Source organism: Aquarana catesbeiana, linkage group LG04 (genome assembly GCF_042186555.1).
Source record: "Aquarana catesbeiana isolate 2022-GZ linkage group LG04, ASM4218655v1, whole genome shotgun sequence".
In the NCBI taxonomy this organism is placed as follows: Eukaryota; Metazoa; Chordata; class Amphibia; order Anura; family Ranidae; genus Aquarana; species Aquarana catesbeiana.
The window spans coordinates 509686252-509699932 of record NC_133327.1 but is presented as its reverse complement, the minus strand read 5'-3'; the positions used below and the strand labels follow the sequence as shown (position 1 = coordinate 509699932).

Here is a 13681-nt window from a genome sequence, read left to right as displayed (position 1 = left end):
CCCCACAAATAGAGCTTTCTTTTGTTGGTATTTGATCACCTCTGCGGTTTTTATTTTTTGTGCTATAAACAAAAGAAGAGCGACAATTTTGAAAAAAACACAATATTTTTTACTTTTTGCTATAATAAATATCCCAATTTTTTTAAAAAAAAACTAATTTTTTCCTCAGTTTCGGCCGATACGTATTCTTCTACATATTTTTGGTAAAAAAAATCGCAATAAGCATATATTGATTGGTTTGCGCAAAAGTTATAGCGTCTATAAAATACGGGATAGATTTATGGCATTTTTTAAAAAAAAATTTTTTTTTTTTTTTTTTTTTTACTAGTAATAGTGGCGATCGCAATTTTTTTTCATGACTGCGACATTATGGCGACATATCGGACACTTTTGGCACATTTTTGGTACCATTCACATTTATACAGCAATCAATGCTATAAAACTGCATTGATTACTGTGTAAATGTGACAGGCAGTGAAGGGGTTAACCACTAGGGGGCGGGGAGGGGTTAAATGTGTTTCCTAGGGAATGCTTCTAACTGTAGGGGGAGGGGATGCTCAAGGGGAGGAGACCGATCAGTGTTCCTCCGTTCTGGGAACACAGATCACTCTCCTCTGAGCTGACAATACGTGGATCTCTGTGTTTACACACAGAGATCCACGGTCCGGCCCGGTTAACGGGCAATCGCGGGTGCCCGGCGGACATCGCGGCCGCCAGGCACACGCACCGGGACCCGAGCAACGTGGCAGGCGCGCGTGCACCCGGCGGCATGCGCGCGCCCCCTAGGCTACCGGGAACCCGAGGCCGTCATATGACGTCCACCCAGGATGGGAGATCCCATCTGTGGACGTCATATGTACATACGCGGGTAGGGAAGTGGTTAAATACACCATAGTGGATCCTATCCTGCAGTCTCTTATATAATCCTCCGTAACTATAAATAGACAAATTGAGACATTCATTCCAAGTAGAAACAAGGATAAACTTCCCCTGATGTAGAATGAGGGAGGAATGTGGAGTTGAGATTGAAAGAACACTGCAGGTCTGGTATTCCAAAGTGGTATAATCTCTAATTGCTCTACATGTTTCACGTTGACAAGGAACGCTTCTTCAGGAGCCAGAGGTTCTATTAAAAATACATACAAACAGAGAAAACATGTATCATAATGATAATAATTATAGGCTATTATCAGAGTATAAACTTCAGAAAGGTACAAGTAATAACTGTGTTAAAGATTCCGCCCTCCCATGATGGAACAAGGTAAGGGCCCTATAAAAGATTATGGTCTCAGATGGAAGGACAGCACAACCTGGTGGTCTAGGGTGACCCATACAAGAGGCCTAAAAGATGTTTGATAATATGAATTAAAGTTAATAGGTAAAGATAGGTGAGCTCTAAAGAAAAAACAAAAATTGCGGTCGTATATGATCATAAATGATTCAAACTCCAAGATTAAAATTGGTGTCTGATGTATTGACAAAAAGATGTTTATACCAAGAAAACGAACGCTTACCAGTTAAATATGATGAAAAAGAGTACTCACAATAGTACAGTTAATCAGTAGGTCGCTAGAACGATCAAAAGTAAAAATATCTGAGATGGGGTCAGACAGGCAACAAACAAAGGCAGGAGCCTCCCAGGTGTATATCACATCAGCTAGTCGTGGGTAAAGGGAATAGCTTGTATGGGCTGTAATTCTAATGTACAAGAGAAACATAAGCAGATAACGATCAGCATCAGTTACAGGACCAGTCTTTGTTTGCATATAGAAAAGTCCTAACAGGGAAAAGAACCAACAGCTAGACTTACCCAGAGATAGGTAGAAAAAGGGTTTGGGAGTGCGCCGCTCTATTAGGCCAGTGCCTAGTCCATACTTCTCAAACAAAGCACAACATAGCCCCTTATATAGGGACACCCAGACCGGAAGCAGCCAGACTGATCGACACGGCGTCTCCCGGCCCCATTGCAGGCAGTTGCGCATGCGCCGGACAACGTCACCCCCACGCAAAACGACGCAGGAGCGGCAGGGGTAACTCTGCGCATGCGCCGAACCGAGGCCTGGAGGGACGAGGCTCGGCCAATGCGCAAACTGCAGGGGCGGGGGCAATGGGAACCCGATCGGGTCCTATTGCCCCCGTCAATCGCCGCACATCTGGTTCGGAGAATCGAACCGGATGTGCAGCGCTGTGCGATGGAAACCACCAAGGGTAATGGCCAAACGATTCCACAAGAGACCAACACTAAGGGCACAATACCAAAGGTCACCACAGGAGGAAGGAAACAATAAAGAAGAACGGAAGTATATAATTTGTGTACACAATAACATATGCATAATTACGGATCTAAATAAAATCCAACATTGTATATCGAACACATATACTTTCAAAATATCAATCAACAATACATAGGGAGGGGGCTTAAACATACATTGATCTGGGATGAGGGATAAAAATATACCAAATTCAATATTCTAGTTCCGAATGGCGAATTGAAATCATTGAGTATGAGGCATGATAGAGAGTTATTTTGGGGGTGGTTGTAAACTCAGAGAAAAGGTTTATATGAAAGGGATTCGTTATGGCGTCGCGCCCTGGGAGACCGATAATTTCAGGTATTGGTAGTTTAACAGATAATGCCAGTAAACTTGTAGGTGTTACACTAATGCCCCACGTTATGGCCCTACTGTCGTACACTAAGGATACTCTAGACTTATTGAAACAGATTGAGGGGTTACTGGTCCCTCCCGACTCCCTGCTCGTGACTTATATGTGGAGGCTTTGTACTCCAGCATCCCTCACGAGCAGGGGGTTGGGATGGTCCACACCTTTTTATATGAGGAGGATCACCATCAGTGGAATTATAACGAGTTTATCCTGAAGCTACTTTATTTCATCCTGACTCATAATACCTTTGAATTTATGGGTTCCCACTACCTCCAGGTGCAGGGCGTAGCCAGGGGCACTTGTTGTGCCCCTGGCTACGCCAATCTGTACCTGGGTGGGTGGGAATGTCATATGTTTTCTCGAGATCAATGCTCAGAATACTTAGATCATATTCTGATCTGGAAACACTACATAGATGATATTTTTATGATCTGGACGGGTACTAAAAAGACCCTACAACAATTTATACAAATGCTAAATGTAAATCACTTCAATTTAAAATTCACCTACCAATGTGATGCTAAAACCATCAGTTTCCTAGATCTCGAGATATACAGAGACACTAACAATACTCTGTCAACAAATCTATACCGAAAAACAACAGCAGGAAATACACTGCTACATGCTACGAGTGCACACCCACCTACCCTCATTAAAAGCATACCGTATGCGCAATACATTCGCCTCCGCCGAAATTGCACCCAAATGACAGATTTTCAACATCAGGCGAATCTGCTCAGATCTCGTTTGTTAGCTAGAGGTTATAGTCGATCCCTTCTACGGAAGGCCTTTAACAAAGCCAAAAGTAGATCACGGAACGAGTTACTCTACACCAAAAAAGTCCGATCACAGAATCCCACCGTTAAACTGATCACTAGATTTTCTTCCCATCATCAAGACATCAATAACATTCTTAGAAAACATTGGCATTTTTTAACAGAGGATCCTATCCTGAAGAAATATGTTAATACATATCCAGGGATAGTTTATAGACGTACAGTGTCCCTCAAGGACAGACTTGTATCTAGCCAATACAAAGCTTTCAACCCAACCTCCCTTCGGGGACCAAGGGGCACATCGCCCTGTGGCAGCTGTTCTTTTTGTCCGTGGATTTCTTCTGAATATCCTATTTTACTTCCGAATGGCGAAACCTATTATCCTAAATTTTCAGCGACATGTTGCACACAAGGGGTGGTATACTTGATGACCTGTACCTGTGGGGTTTTTTATGTGGGGAAGACGGCCAGACAGCTAAGATAAAGAATCAACAATCATGTCTATTATTCAGGGAATGGGAAGATGCTCACACCTGTGAGCAGACACCTTGATCTATATCACCGGTTTGACACATCATGTATTTCCTTCGCTGTTCTGACCATCATCCCAAAAAACCCCAGAGGTGGTGAATGGGACAAGTTCATTTTACAGAAAGAGTCCTTATGGATTGAGCGCCTAAATGCCATTAGAGCACCTGGCCCCAACGAATTTCTTTCATATAAACCTTTTCTCTGAGTTTACAACCACCCCCAAAATAACTCTCTATCATGCCTCATACTCAATGATTTAAATTCGCTATTCGGAACTAGAATATTGAATTTGGTATATTTTTATCCCTCATCCCAGATCAATGTATGTTTAAGCCCCCTCCCTATGTATTGTTGATTGATATTTTGAAAGTATATGTGTTCGATATACAATGTTGGATTTTATTTAGATCCGTAATTATGCATATGTTATTGTGTACACAAATTATATACTTCCGTTCTTCTTTATTGTTTCCTTCCTCCTGTGGTGACCTTTGGTATTGTGCCCTTAGTGTTGGTCTCTTGTGGAATCGTTTGGCCATTACCCTTGGTGGTTTCCAGCGCACAGCGCCGCACATCCGGTTCGATTCTCCGACCAGATGTGCGGCGATTGACGGGGGCATGGGGACCCGATCGGGTTCCCATTGCCCCCGCCCCTGCAGTTTGCGCATTGGCTGAGCCTCGTCCCTCCAGGCCTCGGTTCAGCGCATGCGCGGAGTTACCCCTGCTGCTCCTGCGTCGTTTTGCATGGGGGTGACGTTGTCTGGCGCATGCGCAACTGCCTGCAATGGGGCCGGGAGACGCCGTGTCGATCAGACCGGCTGCTTCCGGTCTGGGCGTCCCTATATAAGGGGCTATGTTGTGCTTTGTTTGAGAAGTATGTACTAGGCACTGGCCTAATAGAGCGGCACACTCCCAAATCCTTTTTCTACCTATCTCTGGGTAAGTCTAGCTGTTGGTGCTTTTCCCTGTTTCGACTTTTCTATATGCAAACAAAGACTGGTCCTGTAACTGATGTTGATCGTTATCTCTGCTTATGTTTCTCTTGTACATTAGAATTACAGCCCATACAAGCTATTCCCTTTACCCACGACTAGCTGATGTGATATACACCTGGGAGGCTCCTGCCTTTGTTTGTTGCCTGTCTGACCCATCTCAGAGATTTTTACTTTTGATCGTTCTAGCGACCTACTGATTAATTGTACTATTGTGAGTACTCTTTTTCATCATATTTAACTGGTAAGCGTTCGTTTTCTTGGTATAAACATCTTTTTGTCAATACATCAGACTCCAATTTTAATCTTGGAGTTTGAATCATTTATGATCATATACGACCGCAATTTTTGGTTTTTCTTTAGAGCTCACCTATCTTTACCTATTCACTTTAATTCATATTATCAAACATCTTTTAGGCCTCTTGTATGGGTCACCCTAGACCACCAGGTTGTGCTGTCCTTCCATCTGAGACCATAATCTTTTATAGGGCCCTTACCTTGTTCCATCATGGGAAAACGGAATCTTTAACACAGTTATTACTTGTACCTTTCTGAAGTTTATACTCTGATAAATAGCCTACAATTATTGTCATTATGATACATGTTCCCTCTGTTTGTATGTATTTTTAATAGAACCTCTAGCTCCTGAAGAAGCGTTCCTTGTCAACGTGAAACATGTAGAGCAATTAGAGATTATACCACTTTGGAATACCAGACCTGCAGTGTTCTTTCAATCCCAACTCCACATTCCTCCCTCATTCTACATCAGGGGAAGTTTATCCTTGTTTCTACTTGGAATGAATGTCTCAATTTGTCTATTTATAGTTACGGAGGATTATATAAGCGACTGCAGGATAGGATCCACTATGGTGTATTTAACTGAGTTGTATGCCTAAATCAGACCTGTTTTTAAATTTTCATGTTTTCTTTTTGTGTTTTTGTATGACATTAATAAAATTTCAAAAAACCCCATTTTATCTTCCTGTAGTTTAATATCGCTGTGCCCCCAAAGTCCCATTGCTTAGTTTCTTGATGCCCCTAATACATTGTCGGGAACGTTGGCACAAATGACTATCAAGTACCTACAGAGTCACCCTGTATTTTAGTTACTTCAGTACTAGGACCTCCCTTTTGCTTTATTATGTTTACAATAAAAAAATAAGGCATATGAGAACATCATTAAAAAAAAAAAAAAAAAAACTTCCATGATCATCCCCCCCCCCCCCCAGCCCCTCCTAAATATTTACCACAACCTGACCTTGATCTAGCACTGTGCCCACAAGCAGCAGCGCTGCTCTCTCTTTCTGTCTTCTCACAGGACAGCCAAGCCACACTGTGTGTGTCTAAAGACGTACACAGCCCGACTCAGGAACGAGCCCACACGAGTGCCCCCATGGCAAGCACTGGGAAGGAAGGAGGAGCTGAGACCTTTGGCAGGGGACCCCAGAAGAGGAGGAAAGGGACTGCTGTGTTGCACGGAGCAGGTGAGTATAACATGTTTGTTCTTTTAGGAAAGAAAACACAAGCCTTTGCAATCAATTTAAACTGTTAATGCTGGTCACAAATACACATTTTATTGTGGTCAGACATTAGAAACTGACCTGAAAGATCTTTTTATCCTAAACCTGTTACACTTAATATGCATTTCTCCTATAAGCTATATACAAACACAATTGCCATATTAATAATACACACGCATCTCTGCTCAGTGGAAAATAAAGGATACATTGGCAATATATAGTCGTGATGTGGTTCAGATGTGGCTGCTCAGCCATTAGACATGAGCCCAGGCAATGCTTTCTCTATGCCAGCCTTTTTTCAACCAGGGTTTGTAACCCTAGGGTTCCTTCAGGGGTTGCTATGGGTTCCTTAACTAACCGTGTGTACGCAGCATTAGAGATGCTTTTTAGGCTTCTTACAAAATGTGTTGCCAGTAAAAAACTAAACTTCACATACCATTGTTCCATTGCATGTTAAAATAAAAATAAAAAAATATTACAGTGTATATGTAACAAAAATACATTCTTCTAGTTTTTATACACTCATTTTGTGTTTAACGTACACAACATGTATACCATTCAAATATTTACTTTTGCCTTTTATCATTTTAAGAATGTAATCGCTAGTCTATTAAAATCTGTTTGGATATGTAGCTCTACAATATTCTCTCGAAGTCATTGAATCTCCTAGGAATAAAGAATTGTAACTTTTGGTTTGACAATTAATCTTTTTACTTTCAGTTTTCCTTTGTTCATGTTACCCAGAGTAGGTCTCCTGATCATAAACTCACCATCATTCAAGGCTCTAGGTATGATTAATTGGCTGGTCACCAGCTATTCTCTACAGCCCCATGCTGCTTATGCACCAGAGTCCTCCCAGTTCTTTTATTGAAATGCACTATTTTTCAGCACATTTTTAAAAATGATGAATGTTCTTGTGTTTGGTGTGTGCTGAATTATTCTTGACCATTGACCAGATGAAAAAAAATTGTATTCAGTATTTTTACAGTCGGGTAAGCACTTTGTTAATGAAAATAACTTTTGAGCAGTTTGTGTTGGCTATAATTAATCATATAAACATGGAGATATTCTTTTACGTATTGGTCTTGGTTTAAACATTTATCTTTATCTACGGTTGTTTTTTTTAGAATGCATTCGTATTTATACAGTGCTTTATGCTTTTCTGCTTTTATATTTTTACTGTTTACTATAGCCTGGTTTATTGAAGTCTTCATTGTTACATGGTTGCATAGTTCACTAAAGACACATGTCTATCAAACTCAACCATATAAAAATTATTTTTTTAGTATATTAAAGCCAAACTTCCAGCATTAGTCTTTTTCCATATATATTTTGACCAGCAGCTACTAGAAAAAAAAGAAAATATGAAAGCAATATCAAATTGAGAGTGTTTGCCCATAAATTCATTCTCCCAGAGAGTCACTGTGGTAAAAACAATGTCCCAACCATGGTGTGATCCTCATATCCTACACGAACTATGACAAAAAAAGGTTACATCATTGAGTCTTGTTGTGGTTTGAGGTTAGAAAAAAATATACACAAATTGTTACTAATTAAATACAATTTTTGTATACATTTTTTCCCAATCTCAAACCAATTCTTTTTTTGCACTTACAGGTAACCTTTCTTCTTTTTTCTTCCATTAAAATAAAAGAGCAGCTCTCGGGGTGCTCTTCCTGGTAGAATTGCACTGAGTGTCATTCAACCCCACTTACTGTGAGTCCAGTGCATCAAGGACAAAACCCCTAGGGGGCACATCATAAAGCCACCCTGGACAAACAGGAGAATGCTGAAGAACAGCGCCACTTCATTGCATGAGTACTGATCTCTTTAGCATTCTGCCCACTGCAGACAAAAGAGGATATTGAGAAATCACATGGCCAGACCGAAAGGTTGGGGGGGGGGGGGGGGGTCTTTTGGGGCAGTGGGACGCCTAAGGATAGAATTTAGCTTTAATCATATTTCATATATAACAGGCATGGAAGACCTCTATAGGAAACACTTAAACTGAATTTATCATTTCTTGAGAAGTGGGAAAAAGGTAAAGAGATTCAATCTACGCATACTTAAAAGCTTCTGCACAATAAGTGCTGTTTTACGTGCACATGATTGGGTAAATTTAGATATTTTTTTTTATGTGAATGATTGGTTAATTAAATCATATATTCACATATACTTATGTTTGACATAAATTAAAAACATTGATTTTGTGTTAAAAAAATAAAAATAAAATTGCAGCTCATTTTGACAATTGTCTTTAAATTGACAAGCACATGTAAAATATGGACTTGCCTGGTGAACTCACAGATGAAGTTATAAGATCCAAAACTGACCTTTCATTTCACTTTTATTTAGCAACAGAACAATCAAAAAGTGATGTTTAGGATGTCTCAATCTTCTCCGCCTCAGTATTGCAATGGCTATAACACCAATCATGGCTGTTCAGCCCCGGAAGAATTTACTCCCTTCCTGACCAGAGCACTTTTTGCAATATGGCACTGCATTGCTTTAACTGACAATTGCGACGTTGTACCCAAACAAAATTGACATACTTTTTTACCCACAAATAGAGCTTTCTTTTGGTGGTATTTGATCACCTCTGCGGTATTTATTTTTGCGCTATAAACAAAAAAAGAGCGACAATTTTGAAGAAAAAAGCAATATTTTTTACTTTTTGCTATAATAAATACCACCAAAAAATATGTAAAAAAAACCCAAATTTCTTTCTCAGTTTAGGCTGATATGTATTCTTCTACATATTTTTGGTAAAAAAAATCGCAATAAGCGTATATTGATTGGTTTGTGCAAAAGTTATAGCGTCTACAAAATAGGGGATAGATTTATGGCATATTTATTATTTTTTTATTATTAGTAATGGCGGCGATCTGCGATTTTTATTGTGACTGCAACATTATGGCGGACACATCGGACACTTTTGACACTATTTTGGGACCATTGTCATTTATACAGCGATCAGTGCTATAAAAATGCACTGATTAATGTATAAATGACACTGGCAGGGAAGGGGTTAAACACTAGGGGCGATCAAGGGGTTAAGTGTGTCCTAGGGAGTGATTCTAACTGTGGGGGGATGGGCTACCACTGACATGACAGCGATCACTGCTCCTGATGACAGGGAGCAGTAGATCTCTCTCATGTTACTAGGCAGAATGGGGAAATGCCTTGTTTACATAGGCATCTCCCCGTTCGTCCACTCCGTGACACGATCGCAGGACACCGGCGGACATCGAGTCCTGTGGGCACAGTCACAGAGTACGCGTGCCCACAATGCTGCCTCTTAAAGGGGACTTACTTGTACGCCCATTTGCGCAGCCGTGTCATTGTGCCGACATATATTGTTGTGCACTGGTCGGCAACTGGTTAAAGCAGACATAACTGGCAAATAAGCTTGCAAAAAAAATTAACTGAAAATGTGCTATCTCTCTCTCTCGCCATCTCTCAACCCAGAACAGGAAAAGGAAGGAATTCTATATTGGAAGGCCGGTACTGTTCTGGGACCCCCAGAAATCTGCAGGGTATAACACTGGGTCCAGAAAGGCATGACTTTAACTGCCCTCATAATTGGGAATGATGGAAAGGGTGCCATTAAATATACTTTCCAAAAATAGTTTAGATTTCACCAGAGCAAATTAAATTGTGGCACTCTTCCAAAAACAAAACTGGAATTCATGGACTGTTAAAGCATAACTCTACTTTTGTTGAGAAAAAAAACATTCCTTCTGGGTGATCTATGTACATTGCAAGGATTATAACAACCTTTGTTGAAGATCGCTATCTTTTGTTATTCTGAAGAAATCCCTGTGTGTTTCTCTGTGCCTCTGTTCTGAATGGGTCTAATGGGAGTGGTTTCATAATTAACTGTCAGGTGTGCAGCTGCAGGGCACTAATGAGGAAATCTCCTGGGCTTGCATCCCTATTGAAAGTATCTCTCCAAAAATGTAATTTTTGTTTCAGGGGATGCCTGAAATCTGACAAGCTTTCAGGAAAGGATGTTTCTGGGGAGTGGTCAGTACACACTCTGTGTACAGAACAACTCCAGGTAGCCATATTGCAATGCATTCTGAGAAAATGACAGTGGCTGCAGATTAAAAGGGAGAGGTCATTTTTAATAACATTCAATTGCAATATGATTAGTTTTGCAATTATATGTGCTATATTATTTTTGCTTTATTTGTTCTTTTTTTTCCCCCCCGAAAATGGAGTTACCCTTTAAGTATTTTTTTAACAGGGACATTTATCAGTGATTTGGGATTTTTTAATCTTTTTTGTAATTCCTTTATTTGCCAAAGAAAGTTACATGTAACAGTCAAAAGAAATAGTGTTTACAGTATCTCAATCAGATAACAATTAGGTAATCGAGAGCCGAGTCAGAGAACAACAGGCCCAGCGTTGCACGGAGTATGTGGTCATAACAACGAATACGTTTGTGAAGATAGTGCTCAGTGCATCGCACTGGGATGTCTATCATACATTTATGTAGAGCAGGAATATGCAATTAGCGGACCTCCAGCTGTTGCAAAACTACAAGTCCCATCATGCCTCTGCTTGTGGCTGTCAGAGTCTTGCTATGCCTCATGGGACTTGTAGTTCTGCAACAGCTGGAGGTCCGCTAATTGCATATCCCTGATATAGAGGATCAAGGCATATATTCTTTAATGCATGAAACTGTGAAATAAACTAAAATAAAATATATTATATAAAATAGAATGAAGTAACTTGGATTGGAATTTTCCAGTTAGCTTAGCGGGAGGTAGTACTTCCCTTAGGCCTAATAAGCCCAGGGATGGGGCAATATGAAAGCAAGATATAAACAAGGATATATATCATATCTGAAAGGCATATCCCATCACTGGGTCTCAAAAAGATATATTTAAAAAAAAAGGGGGGGGGGTGTAGGAAAGAGGGGACAACCAGAGGAGGGGGGAGATGTTAGGAGTGAATGTCCCCAGAGCATTAAAAGCTGGGTGTGGGGGGAAGAGAGGAGGAGAAAAGGAGAGCATAGAGGGCCTCTCACCCAGGGAGTAGAGTTGGATCCGGGAAGGTTAACTCGTTTGACACATACTGTATATACAGGAGGTGGCACAGAGTACACAAAGCGGTTCCAGGGTCGCCAGGTCTCTCGGAAGGTCTCCTCCGGGTTATGCAAAGTAGCGGTGAGATCCTCCATGTCTATCAATTACAGTAGTTTACTTTAGAGAACCACAGAGGTTTTGATGGGGGGTTTTCCATTCTCCATCAAAGGGGGATGCATGCCTTGGCCGCATTCAGCAGCTAGATTGTGAAGGAGGCCTTATATTTCCTGATCAGTCTTTCTGAAAGATGACGCAGACAGGCCGCCAGGTTCCCTTCCAGGTCAACATTGGTCAGGTGCTTGACTGTACTGATCACATCACGCCAGTAATTTGGGAATTTAATTGTAAGTTCGTTGGGCGAAATTCTCACTAAGTTTTGACTTTGTAACTGTTGATTCTGGCAACTCTGTACTTATTCTCCATTTTGTGCAGACATGTGCATATGGAAGGAATGTTTTTTTTCATGCATTTTTATGTACACTTGTGCATGTGGATATGAAAATGATTTGGCACATGCACATACTAGGAAAAACGTTGTAGTAGATAACCAATAATTGTTGGTAAAAAGAATTTTTAAAAATCCCATGATAAATTATGGGGACATATTGCTGCATTACTAATATCTATATTTTTCATATGCAAAATTGCAATAGTGTTCACTTGCTGTATGTTTAAAATTAATTTCACTGTAGTTTCTTATTAAAATGTTAAGTTCACATAAATACTGCATAGGTGTTCAGTCGACGTTCTTTGTAAAATATGTGTATTATAATTATACCATTTATATACATAAAGTGAACAATCTTCAATAGAAGTAGTGGCGCAAAGTAGCAAATACAAAGGAGTGAAAGTGGGTCTATAAACTGCTAATAGTAGAAAAATATATATAAATAGTGGTAATCCGATAAACCCTCCCCTATGCAGGTGGGGATCAAAGTAATCACATAGTGGCAAAAAATAAATAATTAATTAAACATACGAATAGTGACAATAGTTCATAAAAAGACAGTGATAAAAAATTGTAACAAAAAAAACTAAAGATAAAAATGGATGAAACCAAGTCCATGCAGAATATTTTAGTGCCAATAAAGTGGATGAAAAAAAACTTTTCATGCAGTAAATTATCTTCCACCACACCATCCGTGACTGTGATCCACCCTTATGGAGCCGCACTCACCGGAAATATATGCCTTGCACTCTCATGCTCGACCAATAAGCAGGAATATAGCCACCCTGAGGCTAACCAAAGCAAATGAGACTGTATTGCAGCAGAAGGTGTCCTTCAGTCAGCAGCGCTCATCCATCATAACCAAATGAAAGAAATGATAATACCTCCCATAGTGTGATAACGTATAAACATTTATTAAAAAATGCTTGCTAATCCTCAATCAATGTACTCACATAAAAAAAGTTAAAAACCAAGCATAAACGAGTAATGTTACGGCTGTGGTGTTGAATAATGGTCACGGCGGACCCAGGATGCAGTGTTAACCTCACCCTTATCCCCTCGCTGGATCCTCAGCAGCGCGAGGAGATTGCCGCCGACCCTCTGTCATGTTTCGTCACGTTTGACTTCTTCACAGGATTCCAATCCTGTGAAGAAGTCAAACGTGACAAAACATGTCGGAGGCGGGGCTGTACGGCAACCTATCATCCAAGATTCACTTGTGACGTGTTGTGCTGAGCTGTTTGTGTAATCCGGGGGTCGGCGGCAATCTCCTCGCGCTGCTAAGGATCCAACGAGGAGATAAGGGTGAGGTTAACACTGCATCCCGGGTCCGCCGTGACCATTATTCAACACCACAGCCATAACATTACTCGTTTATGCTTGGTTTTTAACTTTTTTATGTGAGTACATTGATTGAGGATTTGCAAGCAATTTTTAATAAATGTTTATACGTTATCACACTATGGGAGGTATTATCATTTCTTTCATGTGGTTATGGTGGATGAGCGCTGCTGACTGAAGGACACCTTCTGCTGCAATACAGTCTCATTTGCTTTGGTTAGCCTCAGGGTGGCTATATTCCTGCTTATTGGCCAAGCATGAGAGTGCAAGGCATATATTTCCGGTGAGTGCGGCTCCATAAGAGTGGATCACAGTC

At 40.5% G+C, this 13681-nt stretch overlaps 1 protein-coding gene across 2 annotated transcripts in view; it reads left to right on the top strand.

Annotated features, from left to right (window-relative positions):
- Positions 1-13681, top strand: part of LTBP1 (latent transforming growth factor beta binding protein 1) — a 548083-nt gene that overhangs the window by 149419 nt on the left and 384983 nt on the right. The gene's annotated exons all lie outside the window — the stretch shown is intronic.